Source organism: Anguilla rostrata, chromosome 14 (genome assembly GCF_018555375.3).
Source record: "Anguilla rostrata isolate EN2019 chromosome 14, ASM1855537v3, whole genome shotgun sequence".
Classification (NCBI taxonomy): domain Eukaryota; kingdom Metazoa; phylum Chordata; class Actinopteri; order Anguilliformes; family Anguillidae; genus Anguilla; species Anguilla rostrata.
In genome coordinates, this window is record NC_057946.1 from 25,108,479 (window position 1) to 25,132,585 (window position 24,107).

General features: G+C 43.1%; 1 long non-coding RNA gene across 3 annotated transcripts in view; it reads left to right on the forward strand.

Annotated features, from left to right (window-relative positions):
• Positions 1-24,107, forward strand: part of LOC135239552 (uncharacterized) — a 50,273-nt gene that overhangs the window by 16,993 nt on the left and 9,173 nt on the right. For 2 of the 3 annotated variants that reach the window (XR_010325411.1, XR_010325410.1), the window contains exon 3: positions 8,358-8,544. This is a non-coding gene — a long non-coding RNA (uncharacterized LOC135239552). Of the gene's footprint in view, positions 1-8,357; positions 8,545-17,905; positions 17,954-24,107 lie in introns of all 3 variants that reach the window. The other variant, XR_010325409.1, reaches the window with a different exon arrangement.

A 24,107-nucleotide genomic window follows, 5' to 3' on the forward strand; every position in this document is an offset into this window, starting at 1 on the left:
GCAGCAGAACTCGGGGAGCCTTTCCTTTCATAAACCGGAACCACAGATGGATTAGACACATTACATTGCATTTATTTGGCAGACGCTTTTAGTCAAAGCAACGTACAGTAAGTGCATACTGAAGGTCACTGGAACAACTACAAAACACGGGTCTGATACGGTACAATACTCATTTATGTAACACTTATTCACAGCCATGAACACATTATGTCCAGTTCACACAGTAAGCATAGGCTAGGTTAGAAAGTTATGGTAAGTCAGACTAGGAGGCATGACAACGAGCTGCAACATTGAGATAATGATATAAGTGCTGGAAGGAGGGATCGACACAGAGAGGACAGACAACCATCAGCCTGTAGTGCAAATCTCAGACTGGCCCGTTGAGTTCACGGTTAAAGGGGAGGGAGGCCGCTGACATTTCCTTACATGATAAATAAATTGTTATACTGGGCGGCACAGTGGTGCAGTGGGTAGCACTGTTGCCTCTCACCAAGAAGGTTATGGGTTTGAATCTCGCCTTGGGCCTTTCTGTGTGGAGTTTGCATGTTCCCCATGTTGGTTTCCTCCCACAGTGCAAAGACATGCAGGTAGGCTAATTGGAGACTCTAAATTGCCCATAGGTATGAGTGTGCGAGTGAATGGCATGTGTGTGCCCTACGATAGATTGGAGGCCTGTCCAGGGTGTATTCCTGCCTCGCGCCAAATGCATGCTGGGATAGGTTCCAGCACCCTGACGACCCTGCCCAGGATAAGTGGGTTTAGATAATGGATGGATAATTGTTATGCTTCAACAGACTTGCATTTGTGAAGCAGCGAATTTATGTTGAATGATAATTTTCTTTCCTTTTCTTTTTTGTTTTCTGCATATACACACACATACTTTTGATGGTTTGTGTTGTGATTGAATTGTTTATATAGGCCTAGTTGCCTCTCATGCAAAAGATATGTTAACTCAAAATGACCTCTTGTTTAAAAAAAGGCTAAGCAAATTAAATACCTAAATAAAATAATTATGCAAAAAATAATGTGAAGTGCAAATGTTTTAGGTGTACGTGTAAGTGTGCGTGGATTTCTGTGTCCCTACAGATAATAATCAGTAGCTACAGAATTATTTACTGCTATGCCTTATAGTGATTAAGGAGTGCTAAGATGAAGGAACTTTGCATATATCGGGATATGCTGCTGTTTACAGAAATCAGAGACATTTCATTTCTGCTGAGCAGAGGCTTTCTTAAGGCACAAGGATTCTTCTGTGATCGAGAACCGTGAAACCACTTTCTGAAATCAAAGGGCACCTTCGCTCATTTTACCGGTGAAAAACGACCATAAGCGTTAAAAAGTAATGTTGCGTCGACTGACCAAAAGAATAAATAAATAAAAATAAATCAACATTTGATTTGTATTTCTGACCAAGCACTCCGTGGAGTTTATGTCTCTCAAATTATCAAAGTCTAGATGTGCTGAACTGTTTTTTTTTTGTTTTTTTTTGAGATCACAACTGCTGTGTCTGTTAAGGGGAGAGTTAAAGACATGCCATAGATTGAAGTAATAAAAGCAAAACAAAACTATAATCTCTCCCAACTATCCCGAAGAGGCTAGGTCTCGCGGTGAGGACACAAATATTTACGTTTGCGCGGAAAATCGAATACCGAGTCAATAAACGGTCAAAAGATTGTTTGTTTATTTGACATTTGATTTGCCGTCTCAATTTTAGATACGCTTTTCTATTTTCTATATTTTTTTTTTCCAACGGCCCGAGCCGTTTGACATTTTAATTGCCTGCTCCGTTTTCTCATTCAAATTCAAACCGCCACACGGAGGCATAAATTAGAGTGGGGCCCTTAAATGTCAGGAGGTATTGACTGAAACTGACTTCGGGGCCTTTTTCAGTCGGCGAAGTGCTCCGGAGTAATTGTGGGGCCCGAGTTAATTTGCCGGGTGGTCACACGCACGCCCCGGCCATATCACGGGGGGGGGGGGGATCGGTCTGACGTGTTACGTTACGTGTTTTAACATTTCTACTTTGTTCTGCGTTGCGGGTTAAAACCCCCCTGCTGTGGAGAGTCGGTCTGAGCATGTGGAGGCAGGGGGGGAAAGGTGCGTGTCCAATTAAAACGTACTGCACGCGTGCTGCTGCCGTGCTGCTTAGCCATCGCTAAATGGTGAAACGAATCGACGGTTTGCTCCTCGCAGATTTCTATTCACTTAAAACAACACCGCAATCCTGGTTCTCTCCAAGCCTCCCACGTGCACTAATCTTGCTGTGGGCCCACCGGACCACCCTTTACCTGCAGTTTTTATTATTTTCCTGTGACCTACACACCTGAATGTCTCATTACTCACACGTATGCTCGCCTGGCATTTAAACCTCTGGGGAAGATATGTGTATTTTAGATTACCCCCCCCCCCCCCATTATTTTGTCTACCTGAGCATTTACTCCAGTTTTATCACTTTAAAAACGAGAGCATTTACTCTAGTTTTATGGATAACTGTTACATAATGAGTATTGTACCTTATCGGACCTGTGTTTTGCAGTCGTTCCAATGACCTTCGGTAGGCGCTTATTATAAGTCGCTTTGAGTTAAAGCGTCTGTCAAATGAATGTAATGAAATTTAATGATCGCACTCAGTTGATACAGTACAGTACCTCATGCGTCCTGAACTCTGGGAAGCGAATCTATATCCCTAAAAAACACAACAGACCTGTTGCATGACCTGTGCAAGTACTGTCACTTAGCTACTGAAGCTGAATATTCCCACTGTGTCTTTGAGAATATGGCCACCAGGACCTGCGACCACTTGGTTCGATGATCGAATCTTCCGAACGTCTTCTGGCCACTTCCTGCACATTTGTGCTGTTGGAGCAGAGCACTCCCACAGTAGTGGGCCTCAGTAGGAAATCATTTGCTGGCAATGTAGTACAAAGAGTAAGGTAAGGAGTTGGTCCTGTAACCTAAATGTTGCAGGTGATTCCCTGTTAGGACACTGCCGTTGTACCCTTGAGCAAGGTACTTAACCTGCATTGCTTCAGTATGTATTCAGCTGTGTACTTGGATGCAATGTAAATGCTGTGTAACGGTTGTAAGTTACTCTGGATGAGAGCATCTGCTAAATGTAATGTCATTTCAGCCAAAAAAGCATGGCTGTTATTTCACGAAGCTCCTCGTTTAGCCGTAGCTGCCCCCATTCATGTCATCATTATGCATCTCTCAATGTTATTACTTTTACATTTCAGGGCTTGTGTGGGGAAGGGGAAAGAGAGACCAGAACGCAGCTCCATATTTCAGTATGCCTGGGACAGCTGTTCAGCTTATTGCAATGTTTAGCACAGTCTCTGTCGGTGAATGAGGTATGCAAAGGGACTTGTTTTAAAGACCGGGTCATTTATTTCAGCAGGCTTGACCTAACCTCATTCAAGTGTTGTTTTGCTGATGTGGTTTAGCATGCCCAAATATTTGGCATGGCTGTTCATACTATGCACATTGGGGACATTTTGATCTGTTCTGATTTTATGCGGTTGTTGCTGCGCATGTGAACATTCGATGTGTTCTGATGCGTCAGAATGTGCATCTGTGTGTGTGTGATTGTGTGCGTGCTGTGGGGGGGGTGTATATTATTCTTGTGGAAAAGTGAGTCCTTCGCTGTTAAACCTGCAATTCGATGCAGCGTCCCAAAGTCAAATTCAAATCACAGTTTTTCTTTTCTTATTTTTAATTTTCTTCTTTTTTCTAAAACTTTATTTGCAAAGGCTTTCATGGAGGCAATAACTGAAGTTAAAAGAAAAAGGTAGAGCGAGATTGATTGGATTTTCAAAAGCCGGGCTGGCGCTCAAGCAGAACTCAGGATTAGATTTTCTTTTGAGTTTATTGACGTAGTAAAATTCAGCCCTCTTTTTCAGTCGGTTATATTCAGGCGGGAGGGGACAGATTCTGCACTGTCGTTATAACCGCTCTTCCTGTTTATTTATTTTATTGGTCTTGCTCACTGGTTTCTTCCTGAAGGTAATACATTATTACATCCCTCCGGGTGTGAATCTATCAACTGCCATTTTTACCACTGAATTGGATTGCAATGGATTTTTTTTGTCTGGTGTGGTCCTGATAGGATCCCAAAGTTTTATATATATATGACTGTGGCTGGGCTCGGTTTGTGGGAAAGGTTAAAGGCAATCGGAGGACAACACCTACTGGTTAAGTAAGCACCTGAAGTTCATCACTAATTAAATTGGTCCAGGTATTTAAAGTGTACTTTCTTCCCAGTAGGTGTCTGTTACTGAGGAAAATGTGAGTGAGAGTGAGAGTGTGTGTGAGTGTGATACCAGCAAGGAAAAACCTGAGAAGCGGTGTTGTAATTTTGGTTATTTTTGTCTTTGATATGTTAGTTTGTTGTGTTGCTTCATTATTTTTACCCGGGTCCCATGAGGGTGAAAGGCAAAGGTGTTTTATTTATTTTTGTAAAGATCTCTCTTTCTCTTTCTCTCGTCCTTACAAAATAAATACCGGAATATTCTGGAATTCTTGCATTTCCCGGGTTTTGGCACCAGTTGTCGCATGTCGCGACGCACCCCTTTGGTGGACAGGAGAGTTGGACACAGAGTGACGCGAGAATTCCCACTAACTCCCACAAACCAAGCCCTGCCACAATAATAAACAGCTTGCTAACTTTGCTTTGCAAACACGATGCATCACATTCGTTTAGCTTACAATGTGAGACACTGAACTATATTCATCTGATTGATATGGAAATCCAGACCCAGCACACAACATTCCCAGCCCAATGAGAATAGATGTAAGATCACAGAAGCACTGGTGCAAGTTAGCTATTCTAATCAAGAATCAAAACATGCAAATACGAAACGCATACATAACAAGCTCGTAGGAGAGAAACGTCAAACCATAAAAATATGACCTAAAGCTATAAAAAAATACCACAACCTGTACTAATATGAAAAAGGTAAGAGTGCTACAGGGTGGTGATGGGAGAGGAACCAGGAGGAGGAGGTGGAGGGTCCATCAGTCCGTGTCAGATGATTGCCAGAATTCAGCTCTCCTACCACTTCATGAAGATCATCCCCCCTGTGGGGGGGCGGAGGGGGGCAGTCACGGTCGCCTCAAGGTTGCCAACCGCAAAAGTGAGGCGAGAACACTTAGCGCCTGCGTCCGCAAAGGCGTCGCGTCCTTCGCTTTTCGACGAGCATGCCAAGATCACAGTTTGCTGTCGCTCTTTTGCCAAAACGCGCTCTGCCTGCAAAAAGGGCCGAATTGCCGTTTGTCATCAGAGAGACACGTCTGACCTCCAATCGGTGCCAGCTCTCCAGTGGTGCCGTCGGAACGGTGCGGTGTCAAACGCTCGCTCCCGTGTTCCTCGCTGTGCTGGAAGCGGAGGCAGTGGCAGAGTCCAGAGGTGCCTAAACCAGACCGGAGTGGAGAAATATGAGAGTTTTAAAGGCATACTATGCAGGACTTTTATTATTTAACATATGAAACAAAATGGTTGTTCTGCGAGTAACAAATAATAATAATAATAGTAATAATAATATAAGACACATTTTTTAGCCCTCATATCCCTCAGAACTGTCTACAGATGAGGACAGGAGGAAGGAATGGTTGTTGCTTCAAAAATTAGCAGCCACAAGAATGAGATCCAAACAGCATTTCCTTCTGCACCAAAGCACAACATATTTTGCATTTTGACAGAATTTTTAAAAATATGTTCAAGGCTTCTCACATGTAGCTTTTACCCTTGTGCAGGTTATTATTATTATTATTATATTATCATTATTATTAAGGACAGAATGTGCAAATTGCCTGCAGTTTTCCGTGAACATTCTGTTTGATACCCAAAACATTCTCCGGAATGCATGATGATAAAACTTTAATAAAATATAAAATAACTGAAATGATAAGGCTGCATAATTCATTGGGGAAAGTGGGAATGCATTTCACAGATCATAAATCATTTAGATGTGAACTCCTTTTCCTGTACCAGTGCTGACCCACTGAAGCCCGACTCAGCTCAGTCTGACAGCCCCACCTGAACTCCCAGCTCTGCATTAACACACTGCTCTGATTTACAAACCACACAGACCGCAATCCTACATGCTACCAGCGTGTGTGCGATCAGCACATTCACAGACCAACACTGACCACCATCCTACACACTACCAGTGTGTGTGCGATCAACACAGACACAGACCAACACTGACCACCATCCTACACACTACCAGTGTGTGTGCGCGATCAACACAGACACAAACCAACACTGACCACCATCCTACACACTACCGGTGTGTGTGCGATCAACACAGACACAGACCAACACTGACCACCATCCTACACACTACCGGTGTGTGTGCGATCAACACAGACACAGACCAACACTGACCACCATCCTACACACTACCTGTGTGTGTGCGCGATCAACACAGACACAGACCAACACTGACCACCATCCTACACACTACCGGTGTGTGTGCGATCAACACAGACACAGACCAACACTGACCACCATCCTACACACTACCGGTGTGTGTGCGATCAACACAGACACAGACCAACACTGACCACCATTCTACACACTACCGGTGTTGTAGTCTGTATTTCCGGTCACTTGTCTCCCCAGTACTGTCTCTGTGTCTGTGTTCCCTGAGCTGCTTCACTCCCCTGTACTTGTGTGATTTCACTATTCGGGTGGTTCCGGGTTTTCGTGGTTTCCCCCCTTCTTTCCATTCTCGCCTTACTTCCTGCTTATTTCTAGTTTTACTAATTTCTACTAATCCCTACTAACTTATAGATTGTAAAGTACTAACCTCGCTAATATACTAACATGTGAATATTACTAATGGACTAACACACACTAGTTTTGGGTTTTGATAGTTTAGATCACTATACTAATACATTAACCAGTCTCCCCTTTTCCATGCTGCGCTGTAGCTCCGCCCCTTTTCTTTCTAGCCTGCTCTAACGCTGAGTTCTGCAATTGCCTGCACCTGTCTCTTGCTCTAACTGCACCTCTCTCTCTCTGCACGTGTTTTACCTGCTAAACCCAGGCCGTCTGTTATCATTGTTGTCTATGTGATTCCAGTCCGCGTTTTGTCAGTCCCGTCATTTAATTAGTTATCCTAATGTTCTTCACCTGGATGTTGTTTGTTACTCCGCCCTCACTCACGTAACCCCTCCTTGATTGTTACCTTCCCCAGTGTATAAATGTCAGTCTTTTCCACCAAGTCCCTGTCAGAACGTTGATCATATTCATTGTGCCGATTATTTGTAAGCCTTTGTTTATTGAGATTCTTGCGACACCCCTTTGCCCGACTTCGAGTTTGCCTGCCCCTTTTGGTTTTGTTTGCTCTGGTTCGACCTTCGCTTTTCTTTGACTTCTCTTTTGCCTGCCCCTTTGTACCTTCGCTATTTCTGATCTCCTGGTTTTTGACTTTTTGCCTGTCTTTTTACTTTTCTTTTGGAAACTCGATTCGGTACCGCACTCTCTCTGATCACCTGGCTTCGAACTTCGCACTGATTAAAGACAACGTTTTCTTGGATTTCCCTGGTCTGCGTGTGGGTCCTTACTCTGAACGTAACAACCGGTGTGTGTGCGATCAACACAGACACCGACAAACACTGACCACCATCCTACACACTACCAGTGTGTGTGCGATCAACACAGACACAGACCAACACTGACCACAATCCTACACACTACCAGTGTGCACATGGTCTACACAGACCAACACTGACCACAATCCTACTCACTACCAGTGTGCATGCGGTCAACACAGACACAGACCAACACTGACCACAACCCTACTCACTACCAGTGTGCATGTGGTCAACACAGACACGAACCAACGCAGACCACAATCCTACTCACTACCAGAGTGCGCGTGGTCAACACAGACACAGACCAATACAGACCACAATCCTACTCACTACCAGTGTGCGTGTGGTCAACACAGACACAGACCAATACAGACCACCATCCTACTCACTACCAGTGTGCGCGTGGTCAACACAAACCAACACCTTGTTCTGCATATGAATGCAACCACTATCATAACCTCAATATTGTATACACTTTTAAGTCTCATGAGAGGGAAAAAAGTACACTCATTTTCAAATGTTAGATTTTTTTGTTATTATTTTATTATTATTATTATTATTATTGTTGTTGTTATTATTACTATTGCATGTGTTCACATGCGTGTGTTCATTTTCTGTTTTCTGCCTCATCCTCAGAATCACCATTTCCTTTTGATTTCATGGTTTTTCTCAAAAAATAATATGTATCATTTCATTTTCACTTCAAAAATGTTGTAACAGCCCTCCTTTCTCATCTCCCCGCTTTGCTTTGCTGACAGGAGACGCTGATCCACCTCAGGGCTACGAACCCGGGACGAAGAGCAGCGACCCCTGATCAGCAGGCCGGTCTCGGCGAAGCGTCCGTTTCCGCGCGCCTGCCAGCGACAGACCGAGAGCGCGTTCGGCGCTGAGAGCCGCGGAGAGCCAGACAACCCGGCAATGTCAAGGGCCTCCACTTCCAGCAAAGTGAGTATCGATTCGCCCCCTCCCCTCCTCCACCCCACAAGTTCGGCTCTTCTGATTGGCCGCCCGCTCGCAGCTAAATCGATATGGCCCATCTGAGTGGTGCTTCTCTCCATCACTCCGTAAGGCGCAGAAATAGCAGCTCTGTCTGGGTGACCTTCTTGGGGAGGAAACTCCAGGCCCTGCAGCAGGTCATTAGCTGGTGTGAACCTCCTATGGTTACGACACGGAGAAGGGCTTCTGAAAGGGCCTTTCTCACTTGTCCAAATAAAGGACAAGAAGTTTACAGAAGATATTTCAGTGAATGTGTGCAATACTGAAAAGTGCAAGTGGGTTGAGATGCATGAGGTGTAACAACGGTCAGTCCATGCTTTGTATTATACTTGTGCTTGATGAGCACAGATCCAAACTGGGTGGCTGTGAAAGGGGTGGAGGTGAGCTGTAGGAAACGGGCGACAGCTAACGGCTTGTTCCCCTGGCCTTTCCATTTCCTGTCTTTTCTAAAGAATGCCATTGAATTCATCCTCTCCATTGATCCAAACCACCGTCTGACCGTTCCTTTTCCCTCCCTCTACCTTTTTTCCTTCGTACATCACTCTACATTTTCTCTGTCTCTGTCCCTCTCTGTCTGACACACACACGCGCGCACACACACACACAGAGCGAGGCAAATCACTCACAAGGATGAAAGCCCTGACCTGCCTGTGCCCTTGGAATGCGGGCTAGTCCTGCGTTCACCTGCGTTGGCGTCGGTGTGGGTCTGTGTTCGACCCCGATTATGCCGACATCCGCTGTTCCTACGTACCCCTCCTGACCTCACAGAAAGACTCACATTTTTTGCTATTCTAATTCAACTCAGCTCGGAATCTTTCAGTTCCAGTTCCTTTTCCTCGGATTCTTGTGGATTCTTGTAATTCCAATTCATGACCAATTCCCCCGCTTCGGCTCACGTGAGATTTGAACTGGAGTAGTCCCGCGGATTTGAACTACAATAGAAAACTAAAACCGATTGATTGATTTGGTTTAGTATTATGATGATAATAGGTATTTTTTGTTGCTTGTTTATTTGTACCTATCAGACAATGGAGACTTCTGACCCCCTCTGACAGCCTTCCTGAAAACAGTGTGCTCATTCGTTACCTAGGAGCAGATTTGTTCGCCGGACTACAGTTAAAGAAAAGCCGTTGCATTTTTTCTGTTTTTCATTTAACTTTTATTTACTATTATCACTTTATTTACCTTTTCCTTTGGCATTCAGCCTAACCTGCGTCGCCCGCCGCACGGCAGGCTCTTTGTGCGCGGCTGAAAGGCGGGCTCATGAGAAATCGGTTATAAAAGGTTTGTCCTTGCGGTTCTTCGCTTTTCATCTGAAAGCTTTGTGATTGGAAGTGAAAGGCTAAAAGATTGGCTTTGAACTGCTGCTGTCTGGCTGTGTGTCTGAAAGGTGATGTGATTTCAGACAGAATGGCGTGTTAATGAAATGGAAGTGAAATTGCTTTTGTAAGCACAAATGTTAGGATTTATATAAGAACATATACTGTAAATATACCCAATATATTTTCTTGCTTGATGCCCATTTAGAATAATAATAATAATAATAATAATGTTGTTGTTGATGCTATGTTATTATTATTATTATTATTATTATTATTATTATTATTGTTATTATTGTTATTATTTAGGTAGGTCAACTGCAAACTTGGATCCTTTTTGCAGTGATGACCTGGTGAATCATAATGGGCGGGGAAAGCAAGGGATTGTAGCCAATCAGATACAGGGGGTGCTTGGGTCGCCAGATGTAGAGAGCCAGTGAAGAGAAACTGTGAGAATTTGGCCAGGAAACCCAAGGTAACACCCCTACTCTTTCAAAAAGTGTCACAGGATCTTACAACTACAAGGATCTTAATACAAAATACTCAAAGCATCTTGAAAAGCAAGTGGCAGCAAGGTTAACTTTTCTTCCACCTACATGTGCATTACCTAATATTCTTTGCGTCTTCAGGACTGCATGAACTGGCAGGAAGGCTAAATCTCTTAATGTAGAACATGGATACACGTAGATTTGAATGTAATATGTAGACATGTACACCTTACTGCCACAGCAGTTTGCTCCTCACTAGCACTTGACTTACTCCACACTGCACTCCACCTGGCTCTTTATTCTTGGCCTGCATCCTGATCTTATACATTATATATATATATATATATATATATATATTTGTGTGTGTATATATATATGTGTATATATTATGCTGCCTTTATGTTTTTGGATTGTTATTGTTGTCACCTGTTTTAATTGTGATCAAATGACTGGCTGCAACCAAATTTCCTTCGGGACAATAATGAAGTTGAAATTGAAGTTGGAATACACCCTGCCAATCTATTGCACGGCACGCACACACCATTCACTCACTATTCACACACTCTTACACTAGTATTATTATTATTATTATTGTTATTATTATTGTTGTTGTTGTTATTGTTTCTGTTGTTGTTATCTTCTAAAATGGTATCACCATGTAATTCAGACTTCCTAACATAAATGAGCTGACATGAGAATGCTTATTACTTTGCCAATACTAATAGCGAGGCTGTTTCTATGGGAGTTATTTGTAATCAAAAACCAAGATGAAGCAAGCATATTTATAGTGTGCCTCATTTAAACCGCATAACAGGAAAATGAATTACTTGGATAGGAATGTCACTGATTTCTTCGGGGGGTTCAATATTTGAATATTTATTCTTAACAGGCGCGAACTGCGGTTCCGGTCGTATCCCGTAATACACCTCAAAATCAAAGATGCTACAAACATCTCACGCAAATATAGTCTCTGCATTCTGTTCTAAGCTTAGCCCGCAACCTTTAGCGTCCCTCGCCAATCACAGCTGACGGCTTCACTTCCCGTTTTTAATCTGTTGTCACTGAAATTCATTACTGTCAGAATGTCAAAATTTTCCCTACGGCCACATGTAAACATAATGTACCATCTCGTCCAAAATTATGGGCGTTAATATGGAGTTGGTGTGCCCTTTGCACGCTGTAACAACCTCCACTCTCCTGGGAAGGCTTTATGCGAGATGTTGGAGCATTGCTGCAGCGATTTGCTTCCATTCATAGAAAAGAACATTAGTGAGGTCGGGCTCTGATTGGGCAATTAGGCCTGGCTCACTGTTGGCTTTCCAACTGGCTTTCCAAAAGTGTTGGATGGGGTTGAGTTCAGGGCTCTGTGGAGGCCAGTCAAGTTCTTCCGCATCGTTCTCGACAAAACCATTTCTATATGGACCTTGCTGTGTGCCTGGGGGCATTGTCACGCTAAACCAGGAAAGGGCCTTCCCCAAACTGTTGGGGAAGCACAGAATCGTCTAGATTGTATGCAGTAGCATTAAGATTTGCCTTCACTAGAACTAAGGGGCCTAGCCCAAACCATGAAAAACAGACCAAGCAGTGTCCAGATACTTTTGGTCATGAAGTGTACCTGGCGTCAGTATTTCTGAGTTTCCTTGTCAGCCATCTAGGCCACACCCCCATACCGCTGTCCTCTTGCCCTGCACCTGTCACTCATCCACCCTCGCCAACTCCTCCCCAAACACCCATTGGTTTACCAGTAAATTTAAGTAACAGCCTAAGTAACAGCTCTCTATATAAGCCAATCACGTACTGCATCCAGTGCTCAATTGATCTTCTCCCTGCAATAATAAAAAACCTTTTGCATCATTATTCAATCATTTCACATGTCTCTGTTGTGGCGCTGTACTGTCCTGTGTGTGTGTGTGTGTGTGGGTGTTGAGTGCTTACATGTGTGTTTATATACGATATAGACGAGAGACGTCCTTGCACTTCTGAAGTGACTTAACGTCTCTTGGTAATTCCACAAAATTCAGTGTTAGTTTTGACTTATGATAACATGCATTACATCATTTCTCACTACAACAGCTTTCTGTTAGAGCATTTGCCTCTGTCATGCATGTTGGTTTTTTGTTGAAATTCCTGACAGGAGAGAGAACAGCAGGCTGAGCTCAGAAACACGTGGCCGCTTCTGGGCTGGCGGATCTGCCAGTCGCTGCGAGGGGAAATTCATTAATTTCCCACCGCCCTCACCCTCGCCCTCCTGCACTTGGCATTAATTACTCACTGCCTCTTCAGTCCGGAGCAGGCCACGGGGTTAATCGCATCTCCCCGACACTGCCCCGCTCCGACGTTTACGCCAGGGCCGACACGCTAAAACAATTACCCCTCTGCTCGACCCAGGGCTCGCCCACGGGGGGCGCGGAGAGAGAGGCCGAACCGTTCATCTGCATCACGTTGAGGAGGAATGTGCTCCAATCTGGACTCTGTATTAAACAAATGCACTAAACACAAAAAGGACCATAATGCTCCTCATAAAACAATATCCAGTCAGATGCTCTGATTCAGTCCCAGGCAGTTGGATAGGGTCTGTGGGATGCTCTTGTCACCTGTCATTGTGCTTGTCTGTTTACACAGTTCAGCCATTTCTATCTGAGCTATTTCATTACATGGGATCATATAGGGAACAATAATAATACTAATCGTCATCATCATCATAATAATAAGAGTGAATGCTGTGTGTGCCCTGTGATAGATCGGCAGCCTGTCCAGGGTGTATTCCTGCCACTCTCCTAAAGCATGCTGGGATAGGCTTCAGCACGCCCGTGACCCTGCTCAGGATAAGCAAGTTTAGATAATGGATGAATGGATAATAATATGTACATTGAATAGTACAGACCATTCATCCCACTGCAGCTACTCTTTTACCTATAGTATCACTGTGCAAGTTTAGTCAAAAGGACAAGTCTTGGCTCCATTATAAATCCATGCTACTGTAGTCTTTCCACGTATTAAGAACTTTGTGTGAAGAAGCTCCAACTGGTATCAGTGTACATCTGACGCTGAGATACTTCTGTACTATCCCCGCACAGTTCAAAAACATGTTCATTTTCCATCCTCTTTATTAATCATTTCTTATCTCCTTTTTATATAAAGTCAATTACTAACAAAGAAGTGATAATTTTGCCTTCGAGATTGTGAAGAATAAAGCACAAACTTGAAAACAGTTGATAATTTTTCTAGGTCTCGGTCAGGCCAGAGTATTACTTTTTGTAACTGCCAAAAAAAAAAGATCAGATAAATAAAGGAAAGATAACCAGAAATGAAATGAAAGACCCTGAAGTGGGTCATAATATCTATAAAAGAGAGAGATAGCCATTTCCCCAGGATCTTTGCAAATGATTGCAAATTCAGCAAGTGACTAATTTGTATCTCCGGGGGGGAAAAGCGTTTTTTTTTTTAACCATTAATAAAACCTTCACTCAACAAGGGTTGCAACTCCTTTAGCCGTGACTATATTCACAATATAGCACGGCCTCAAAGTGCCTTCTTGCTTTTATAAAATTACAATAATATCATTGACGTCATAGCCGAATAAATAAAATACCAATGTTCAATACATTATTTATTAATAAAAGATACAGTAACAATAAGTGCAAAATATCTCTCGAATATTTTTTGAGACTAATAAGCTGGGGACTAGTGCAAAGCAATCAAGTTGCTTTTTTATTAAATTAAATTATGAATATCCCATGGGTCAATACAGTTACTGTAGCAAAAAGAATTAATAAATTATCAGGACTGAAAACACTAAAGTTTTGTAAGTTTTCAGCAAAAAAAAAAGTGGGCTCTGCAACCCCTTCTCTGGATCTTATCCATCCGTTATCTATGCGCTTATTCCTTGTCAGGTTCACAGGCGGTGCTGGAGCCTATCCCAACATGCACTGGGAATACAGCTTGAACGGGTTGCTAATCTATCACAGGGCACACACACACCCTTCAGTCTCACACTCATACCTATGGGCAATTTAAAGTCTCCGATTAACCTGCATGTCTCTGGACTGTGGGAGGAAACCGGAGTACCTGGAGGAAACCCACGCAGACGCGGAGGAGAACATGCAAACTCCGCACGGGACAGTGCTGTGCCAGCTGCACCGCCAGTGCCGCCCAGGATCTCGTTTCAAACTCATCTGAAATATTTTCGCTATGTCACCCTGGTCAGAGAGAGAGAGTCTGCTGTGAAGTGGGGAAAAAAAATCAAATTGTGTAATTGAAAGTACGTCTACCTTTCGCATCCACCAAAAAAAAAAGAAGAAAACATTGAAAAGCAGATGTCTTCCGTCGCTTCACAGCAATAACAGAAACCGAGCCGCATCTGTTCCTCCGTTTGCTGCTGGCGCAGTGCAATATGTCACGGCGACAAAATTAATCACGTCGGTTCCCAGGCTGTCAGTGGTGATTGCCTCGCGACGTTACCCAAAAGGCATGCTTTATTTCTTCGCCGTTTTCGCGGGAAGAGTCTCGAGCGGACCCCTGTTGTCACAGCTCCGCCGTTTGCCTGGTTCGTCTGCTCTACCGAACTGCTGTGAAGGCAGCATGATTGGAATCTCTAGGCCCCTTACAGTACGGATATATACTTACACGCAGACGCACGTACACACTTAACACACACACGCGTTCAACGCATACAGGAGTATTTCAGACCGTTGCCATGGAGACAGAAATGTAATACTGAAGGCGTCGTGAGTGCCCTTAAATGTGTGTGTGTGTGTGTGTGTGTGTGTGTGTTCAATGGCCAGGCCGAGCACATATCCACAGTGTTCTATTCCGTCCCCACATTCAGCACTTCCTGCCTTCTTTCCTTAGCTCCTCCCTCTTTGCTGACTGCCCCCCTGGTCTCACAGGTTGTTTCTCCACCTCCATTTTCTATTTTTAGTCGAAAAATGGAAATCTTTAGTCATGTCCCCCTCCTCCTCCTGCTAACTCACTACCTTTTATTTGCCGTTTCCTTGGATAATAACATGCGCAAGAATTACCTACATCCAAGTTAATCTTCTCTTTGATCACAAGCTTACGGGAGATGTCGGTTGCTGATTTTCACCACGGTACACAAAGTTGTGTGAAACACCTGCAAATATTCCCTGGAAGGTGGCTATAGACACCGTGGCTTATAATAAGCACCAGTTCAGATCGGTGCCTGCCAACAGTTTTTCATCATCTTTCTCCTAGCCAAAGTGAGGTGGCTATTGGCAGTCTGTAGTAGCCTGTTTGCATTGATTACCCATCTTCACATCAATAACTTGCCTGATCCTTTATTTGACACAAATGCTTGCTTCCGGACGATGCGCTGCATTTGTGAGTCAGCGTGGCGACTTTTTACAGTTTGGCTCCTTAAAAGTTCAGCGGCATGACGAGGCAGCCATTTTAAAAACAGAATTCACGTACTCCCCCGACTTCCACTTCTCCTTAATGATCTGTTATTTATATAATTGTATTATCCACTGAATATCCATTTATTAGTCACACTTCCTGTGTTGCCCGGCGAAACTGGGAGGAGAGCACGAAAGAGTAAATCTGATTTGTCTCAGTGGCACTGAAATGCCAGAAGTGTTGAATCACCAACCTCTCTCTTTTTATTGTTCTTTTTTTATTTGACAGAATATATACAACAGAACAAATGCAATATTGTTTCCCATCAAACCCCCAAACCCCCTTACCATTGCTCACTAACCTCGTAATCTTCTACAAGCCTCCCCCTTTCGATTCCTAATGTTATGGTCAGGGAGAGACAAGTAGGACACATTAATTATCCTACTTTTTTATGTTAAATCTGTTATGTCTGCTAATATATGAGTATTTATAAGCCCTTTCACGTACAGGCTCCCCATTCTTCAGAAGTTACCTCAAGATCAAGTTCCCACGCTAATCGTTCTCACGCCTGAAGTGCCTCTTCACATGGCCATTTGTCTTTGGCTTTTACCGTTGGTTCTCACTGTGATGTTGTGCTGTGAAGGGAGCGATTAGCCCAGCCAATCAACTCGCTGAATGTCAGCGAATGTGTCATTTTCACCCTCTGCTGTAGTTTCAGCCTGTTTGATTTTATTCTTTTTTTTTAATCGTTTATTTATTCATGGTAGCCATGAAAAATACAGCAGAATCTCTGCAGTCTTTTCATTTGTTAGTGGATCCTAGAAAGATAAATGTCTTAATAAGTCACTGATATCATTCCACTTATAATGTACCAAAAATACTCCAGGATACATTCAGGTGCTATCTAAATACATAATATATTAGGAATTCTGGGACCTACAAATGATCCTACAACTATAAAATTGTAAGTAACTGATTATAATGCACTTTTTGAGTTGGCTCAAGGATCGCAAATTTTAACAGAATTTTACACTGGGCCAACACAAAAAAATGAAAGTGTTTTTAATTTGAAATTCGAAGATCCTCTGGTGAGCCAATTTGAAAAGTGCATTGTAAATCAGTTACTCATAAATTTGTCATTGGAGGAGCCTTAAATTTTTGTGCAGTGTATTACTGTTGCTATTCATATAAAATACAGTGACTACTAATACTACTGACCGTAATATGCACTAGAAATCAGTATTTCCCTTGATATAAGAATAATGCAATGAATCACGACTCTTCATTATGTTCTACAGCAGCTTGTGTCAGTTCTACATGACAGTTAGTGTAAACATGTTCAGGAATGTTTAGGAATATTGTGTTGCTAATGATAAGTGAGGGGTTGGGAAGATCATTGTGTAATCATTCCACACACCCATAATAAGCAGGAAATATCTAACAAGCACAGCTGCATTCATTCTCTCCATTGATTCCGACATTTCAACCAGCATCTCATCATTCCTTCCTGCATGTCTCTCTCTCTCTCTCTCTCTCTCCCCATCCCTCTCTCTCTCTCTGTCCCCCTCCCTCTCTCTCTCTCTCTCCCTCTCCCGCTCTCTCTCTCCTCTCCCCCCTCCTCCCCTCTCTCTCTCCCTCTCCCGCTCTCTCTCTCTCTCTCCCTCCCCCTCTCTCTCTCTCCCTCTCACTCTCTCTCTCCCTCTCACTCTGACTCTCTCTCACTCCCTCCCTCCCTCCCTCTCTCTCTCCCTTTCCGCTCTCTCTCTCTCTCTCCCTCTCCCCTCCCTCTCTCTCTCTCTCTCTCTCTCTCTCCCCCTCTCCCTCTCTCTCTCTCATCAGCATAAATTCACAAAGGAAACTTTATTTACTTTGGCTGGTGTGGATAGCTGTGGATTTCTGAGGCTTCGCGAGTTCACAGCAGCGAGGGTTTGAAATGATAAATAGGGCCGGTGCCTAAGAGAGCGTGTGTTCTTCAAAGAGAACCCGGGTCTGACATCTGTAATGCACTTTCCCCGCTGGGTGAGAAGTGGAGGGGGAACGGTTGAGTACGTCAATACGTCTCAGTTCTGGAAAAAAATATACAACTGCAGGCAAAGCTTCCACAGTGGCTTAAAGAGAGAACTGCTCTGCCCCTTCTCTATTCTACAGGCCGACGCAAACTTTTGACTGACCCTGGTACAGCTGACGTGTAGAGAGGTGAGTCAGAGATTGTCTTCACTTTGGACATTGATATTCCGTGTAAAAATGGCACGGAGTTTGAAATCACAAGACCAAACTTTGCACAGCACCTAAGGCCACAGTAATAGTGGAAAAAATTACTGTCACTGTGGACAAAGACCATTAGCGCTGCTCCTTACACTGACTCTGGGAATGCTATTGAAGGGGAATACCACTGCAAAACAACATTATCCTCATTTTAACAGGTGAAGGCGTAACTGAATTCATCTCTGTTAGTGGCTGGCCAAAGCGAAGCTCTGAACGGAAGTAGCAGCAGTGGCAGGTGCACATTCGGTAGAGGTATAAGTCGTGGTGACATACAACTCGACCCGTGCTCGTTCTTTTTGAAGAACCGCACGGGGCGGGTAATTTGAAGGTGGAGTCACTTCCCCCGACATCCCGCAGTAGGCGAAAGGGTAACTGACCGTTGTTCGGTCACGGAGCTAACAGACGGTTGCGGGCTATGCTCACCAGTCTCGCCGGAATGTTCTCATTATAAATAACCTGGGCGAAAAAGTGGCTGCCTTTAGCTGTGGCTCGGGATGGCATTTGCTGTTTTCTCTCACCCTCACCTTGCGGTGGCCGGTAAAAACAAATCCCTTCCTTCGCCGGCGTTAGACCAGAGAAGCGCCTCCACGGCGGCGTTCTTGTTTCAGAGGAACTTAAAGCATGAAACTGAACTGAACACCGTAAACTTACATTTTCTTTAGCGGCTACCGAGTAGTGTTAGCTTCTGTCAAAGAACGGCTGCTGTTCAATAGCGTGACTGCTTACTATACTATACTATACAGAGTGTAGTACAGTAGCAGCTAGCCTCTCTCAGAGAACAGCTACTATATACCGAGTGCCAGCCTTTGACTGGCATTGTCTGATGCCTGCCCATGCACTTGTGCCCACCCCATTGTTGTCCAGAGGAAAGCAGGAAACTGGGCCAGGTGCACGGGTTATATCTCTGCACTCGTTACGTGTGGAGGGTTGGCTGAGAGCTCGTTTTGACCAGGATGACAGCCACTCTTCTGCAAATAAAGGAAAAACCCAGGGTGGCATTTCCCTTTCATGTAATTATCTCATCCTCTCCATCCCCCCATCTTTCTCTTTATCGATCCCTCCCTCCATGGCTCATCTCATTTCTCATCGAGTGGACAATAATAGATGTAATATATAACAACAACGACGACAATAATAATTTAAAAAATAATGATTATTATTATTAGTAGTAGTAGTAGTAGTAGCAGTACTAGTAGTATTAATATTATTCTTACAGCACTTTTCATATAAACCGGGAGCTTTAAGTGCTTGATAATTAAATAAAGACAGTATGTTAAAAAAATAAGTGTAAAATAGATCCAAAATCAAATAAGTAGAAAAGCATAAGAAAACAACACAAAAAAAGTGGATAAAATCAACAATAATCACATTTACATAACTTAGTCAAAATTTGCAACCGATGAAGCTTGTTATTTTGTTTGTGGTAAATTATTCCGTAATTCGAGTGCCTGGACAGGAAAGGACGCCTCTCCACTTCTTAATTAATTATTCACTTCTGGAACACCAAAGAGGCTCGCTCCACAGATTGGCTGATAATACATTTAAAGATTGCAAATGTATTCAGGTGCTGGTCCATTAAGCACTTTAAATAGAAGTAAGAAGAACTTCACAAAAAAAAAAATCTATTCTAAAACTGACAGGTTGCATTGTGTCGATTTAAATGCAGGGGAGAAATATGTCCTCTCTTTTGAGAATTTGTCAGAATTCGTGCAGCGGCATTCTCTACAAGCTGTCGCTGTTTTGTTTAGAGAAAAAAAGAGAGAACGGACCATTAGTTATCCAGTCAGCTTGCATTACCTTTTCCGCACCAGACTGTGACCAAAAAAAAATAAAAATAAAATAGTCTGAATAGGAATGTTCCCAAAAATAGAAACAGGCCACACTTTCGTGGCTCTTTTAACGGGAGGGCGAAAGCACGTCACTTCTTTACTCCACGAGTCCTGCTCACACACAGCCGAGGCACGACTGTCACGCATAAGCAGTAACTCGCGGTGGCGGCAAATTAAGCCGCGTCCAACTCAGCCTCTGTAATTTTCGCGACGAGTGACCGTAGCACCAGCAGCACAGTTAGGATCCACCGACAAAGAGGCCAATTAAAAGAGGAGCAAATAAAGTACTCCTGAGGGGTCGAAAAGGGGTGGCAGCGTAGTATAATGGGTAAGGAACTGGTCTTGTGACCTAAAGGTCACAGGTTCGATTCCCGGGTAGGACACTGCCGTTGCGCGCTTGAGCAACGTACCTATTGTAACCTGCATTGCTTCAGAATATATCCAGCTGAATGAATGGACGCATGAAAGCGTCTCCTAAATGCCTGTCGTGTGATGCAAAGCTCGTTTCGGTTTCATAGAGGCCATTCAGATCGGGCCAGGTCCTTCACCTGTAAAATCAGAGCATCCAAACCACAGTGAACTGTCAGTTTCATCTGGGAGGTACGTGCGCACACTTATGGCCCCTCAAATATGATGCAGCCAGGATGGAGGAAAATGGAGGAGTATTAGCTGTTTATTTGACGTATTTAAGCCTAAAGTATTTATGTTATTTGTAATGTTTTATTTTTTATTATAATTTTTAGTACTGAAACTTTTAATTTATGAACTACGTTTTGAGTTTACTGGATTAATTAAGTGATAGAGAACATCCTCCACTTAAACTACATTTAAGGAACCCAACAGTAACTAACAGGTCCATCCCAATCCACGGGACCCACAATGAAACTTAAATTAGAAAGGTAATTACACCTTATCAATATTAAGCTCTAATGCAAAAAAGTTTGCATCAAAGAAAACTAAAATGATATCAAAATTACACAATGGATTGTGTCTCAGCATTATTACTAAAGAATATTGTAAAAATACTGCCCAATATAAAAAATGTCGGAGGTGTAGTAGCAACCACTTAGTGCACTTTGGCTGCACATCAAATGTTCTGTTAGCTTTTTCTGCAGATTCGCAAACCGCAAATGAATCTTTATTTTTATCTTGAAGAGATTCATTTACACTAATCAGCAAGGTCTGTGCTCAGATTACGGCTGTTCCTATACGTTGATTTCTACATCTGCGTGATGTGTTGCCGATTTAAATGGAAACCGTCACCGAGACTGAAGTCTTGTAAAGTTACCTCCGTGAGTGATTCTGTGATTCAGTGACTCAGTCACCTACAGTGTGATTCAATCTGACACAATATCTAGCAAGCTGGCTAAAAATACCACACGCTAGCAAGGTTATTTACGCAACGCTTCACTTAGATGAGTGTACCTTGGACGATTTACTGCATTTATCTGGTGGTTTTGTGTTTTTTTTTCCCTATCATGTTCCATTAACCAATACTATAAAATGTTATTATCTGCAGTGCTTTTGTGATGCCATGCAATAGAGCAAAATGGTTTACTCTTACTGTTGTTCAGGGATTATGGGAACAGAATGAAATCTGTTTTTGAAACTAGCCAACTAACATGAGCAGCGATTATGACATCATCATTGAGAACGCTTTGGATGTTCCAAACACAATGCCTAATTACACTCAGTTAAGATAAACATTGGTCTGCCATTCTGCTCAATCACCTAATTACGAGAAAATTTAATTATTAACCAAAGTGACTGTCACAGTTAATTAAATGTTTGTTTGACTTGATGGTTTGAAACCAACTGCTTCGTGGTGGATGCCTGAAACAAATACAATTGTATCTCCATGGTTATGTCACCAGGCCATACTAATGCAGCACTAAGAGATAATAAGACAGGAAAAGATTGCAATAACAGTAATAAATCTTTTATAATTCTGACCATCAGTCCTAGGTAATTTAGAACCTTTAGAAGAGCAGTCTCAGTAGTATGATTTGAGGGAAAGCTTGATTGGAGCTTCTCAAGAATTTAGTTTTTTGCCAAGATAATGGCTCAGTTTCAGGATTCTGGTCACCTGTTTTTCAGAGTCTTGCTCAAAAAGTGGAGGTCAGACAAAGGTCTTCGGGTGCTTCACAGATGGGTCTACATTATGTCTGTATCTCCAGTAGAGGCTTTGCAGTAGCAATCTTGCATTTAGGAAACGTGTCTGTCAGTAGAGAGAGATGTCCAACAAGCAAAGCAAAAAAAAGTATTTGAATTGAATTGGAGGGGAGAGGACCGAGATGAACAGCTCGAGGATTTCAGTTTGCCGAATTTTACTGAAACGAAAGGAGGAGTAATGGTTGAGAAGGACCTCAGCGGGGATTCAGCGGGGGGGGGGGGCAGTTCCAAGGTGGAGGGGGAAGAAAGACTTGACCTCTATCACAGGGCCGTCAGTTCCTCTGCCAGGACCCCGGGCAGAGAGCAGCTACTCCAGGCAGTGCTTGTCATGTTTTCATCTAAATAAAAGAGATGCAAAGAGAGTTGCAAGAAGGGTTGCTTTGTACGTGATAGATAGATGCATAGGGAGCATAGAGGGCAGGGCCAGCGGGCTGTCTCATTATTATATAAGTGTTGCTGTATGTTCATACAGTACATCACTCATTTTCCTACAGCATTGACTTGCCCTGAACATTTACAGTGCTGGGTAGGAAAGCACCCAATTAATAAAAATGAACATATTGTTACAATTCTTGGTTTGCGACTCAAACCAGCCTATACAGGAGGTCCCCAAGATCAAGGTGAGGAACTACAGCACTAGATAGTGGAAACACAATGCCAGAGTTAACTTCAAAACTACTTTATTATCAAGAAAGGCATGCTCAAAAGCAGCATCACTGAGCAGGAAACAGCTATGCTGAAAGTTTTCGAGGTGAAAACAAGAATATGCTCACACAATAGAGACTCAACCTGCAATATTTTTAGTAAAACGACAGATAACCATCTGTTCAAGTTCTTGTGAAAGCTCTTTGGGAAAAAAATTGAAATTAATTAGATTTTTTTTTTCGCCTTGCAGGAACAAAATATCACAACTACGGATAAAAACAATGGCAGTGTCAATCCAGTCAAGTCACTGCATATAAAAAACATTTAAATCAAATGACACATTCACAAGCTACAATGGCATGTGTGAGAAACAGTCCACCGTAGGGTGAACAGCTATGCTGAAAGTTGACCCAAAAATTAAATAAAGTCATTTTACTAAAAAATGTAAAATTTCACAGGATATCACAGTTTTTTAAGAGCGCTGTCAAAGTCATGTAACGGCGAGAACTCGTTATTTACTGGGCATCCCATAAAAGATACAGCTTTTCCCTTCATTAAATGGTTTCTCGCTGGCAACATTGCCGCTGTTTTTATTGCTGCTTGTTTTCCCCCCAATGTACAGAAGAGGGTGTGTCTGCGCGTGTGAAAGAGAGAAAGTTCTTGAGTGGTGTTTGAGTGAGAGAAGTGTGTGTGAAAAAGAGAAAGTGATTGAGAGGCGTGTTCGACGGGAGCGTGGGTAGAGCTGTAAAGAAGACAGTCAATTTATGAAGTCATCGTTCTACTCATTCTATAATGAGTTTCTTAAAGTGGCTGTTGTCAGAACTCACTTTACCCGCACCTGTTCTCTGAAGATAAATTGCCTATTGAGTCGTTCTGTCGGGGGCTGCAGTAATGTACCTGCCGGAGAGAATGAAAGAGAATATGCATTTCCCTTTCATGAGAAGGCGCAGATGACAGACGGGCGTCTTCGGGGCGGGCCCTGCGGTGGTTTCCGATTTAAAAGTCAAAGTGCCGCCGCCCGCCAAAAAAAGACAGACAGGAAGCGGGAGGGGGGAAAGTTGTACGTTTTTGGCAGTTTTTAGACGAAGGTACGCTGCGGGCTAAGAATAAAAGAGGACCGGGCATTTACATATAAAAGTGGAGAAGATGATGAGTTTGGACGGAGCTGTGTGGAACCGTTTGGCTGGGGGAGTGGAGTAGGAAACGCTGCATGACTGGTGATATGGAACGAGTCCAGTTCCAGCTCACTGGGTGTAAAATCTCCGATTTCCGATGTCCTCTTAATAGCAGTTTTCCCTCTCTCTTAAATATCTGCTTTGTACAACGTGGGGGAAAACTTTCGTTTCAGGACGGGATTTCTCTTTGACCCGTTATTTGAATATACACAGTTTTAAAAAAAAACTTTTTTGAGGATCACACCTTGCACTTTGTGCCGGGGG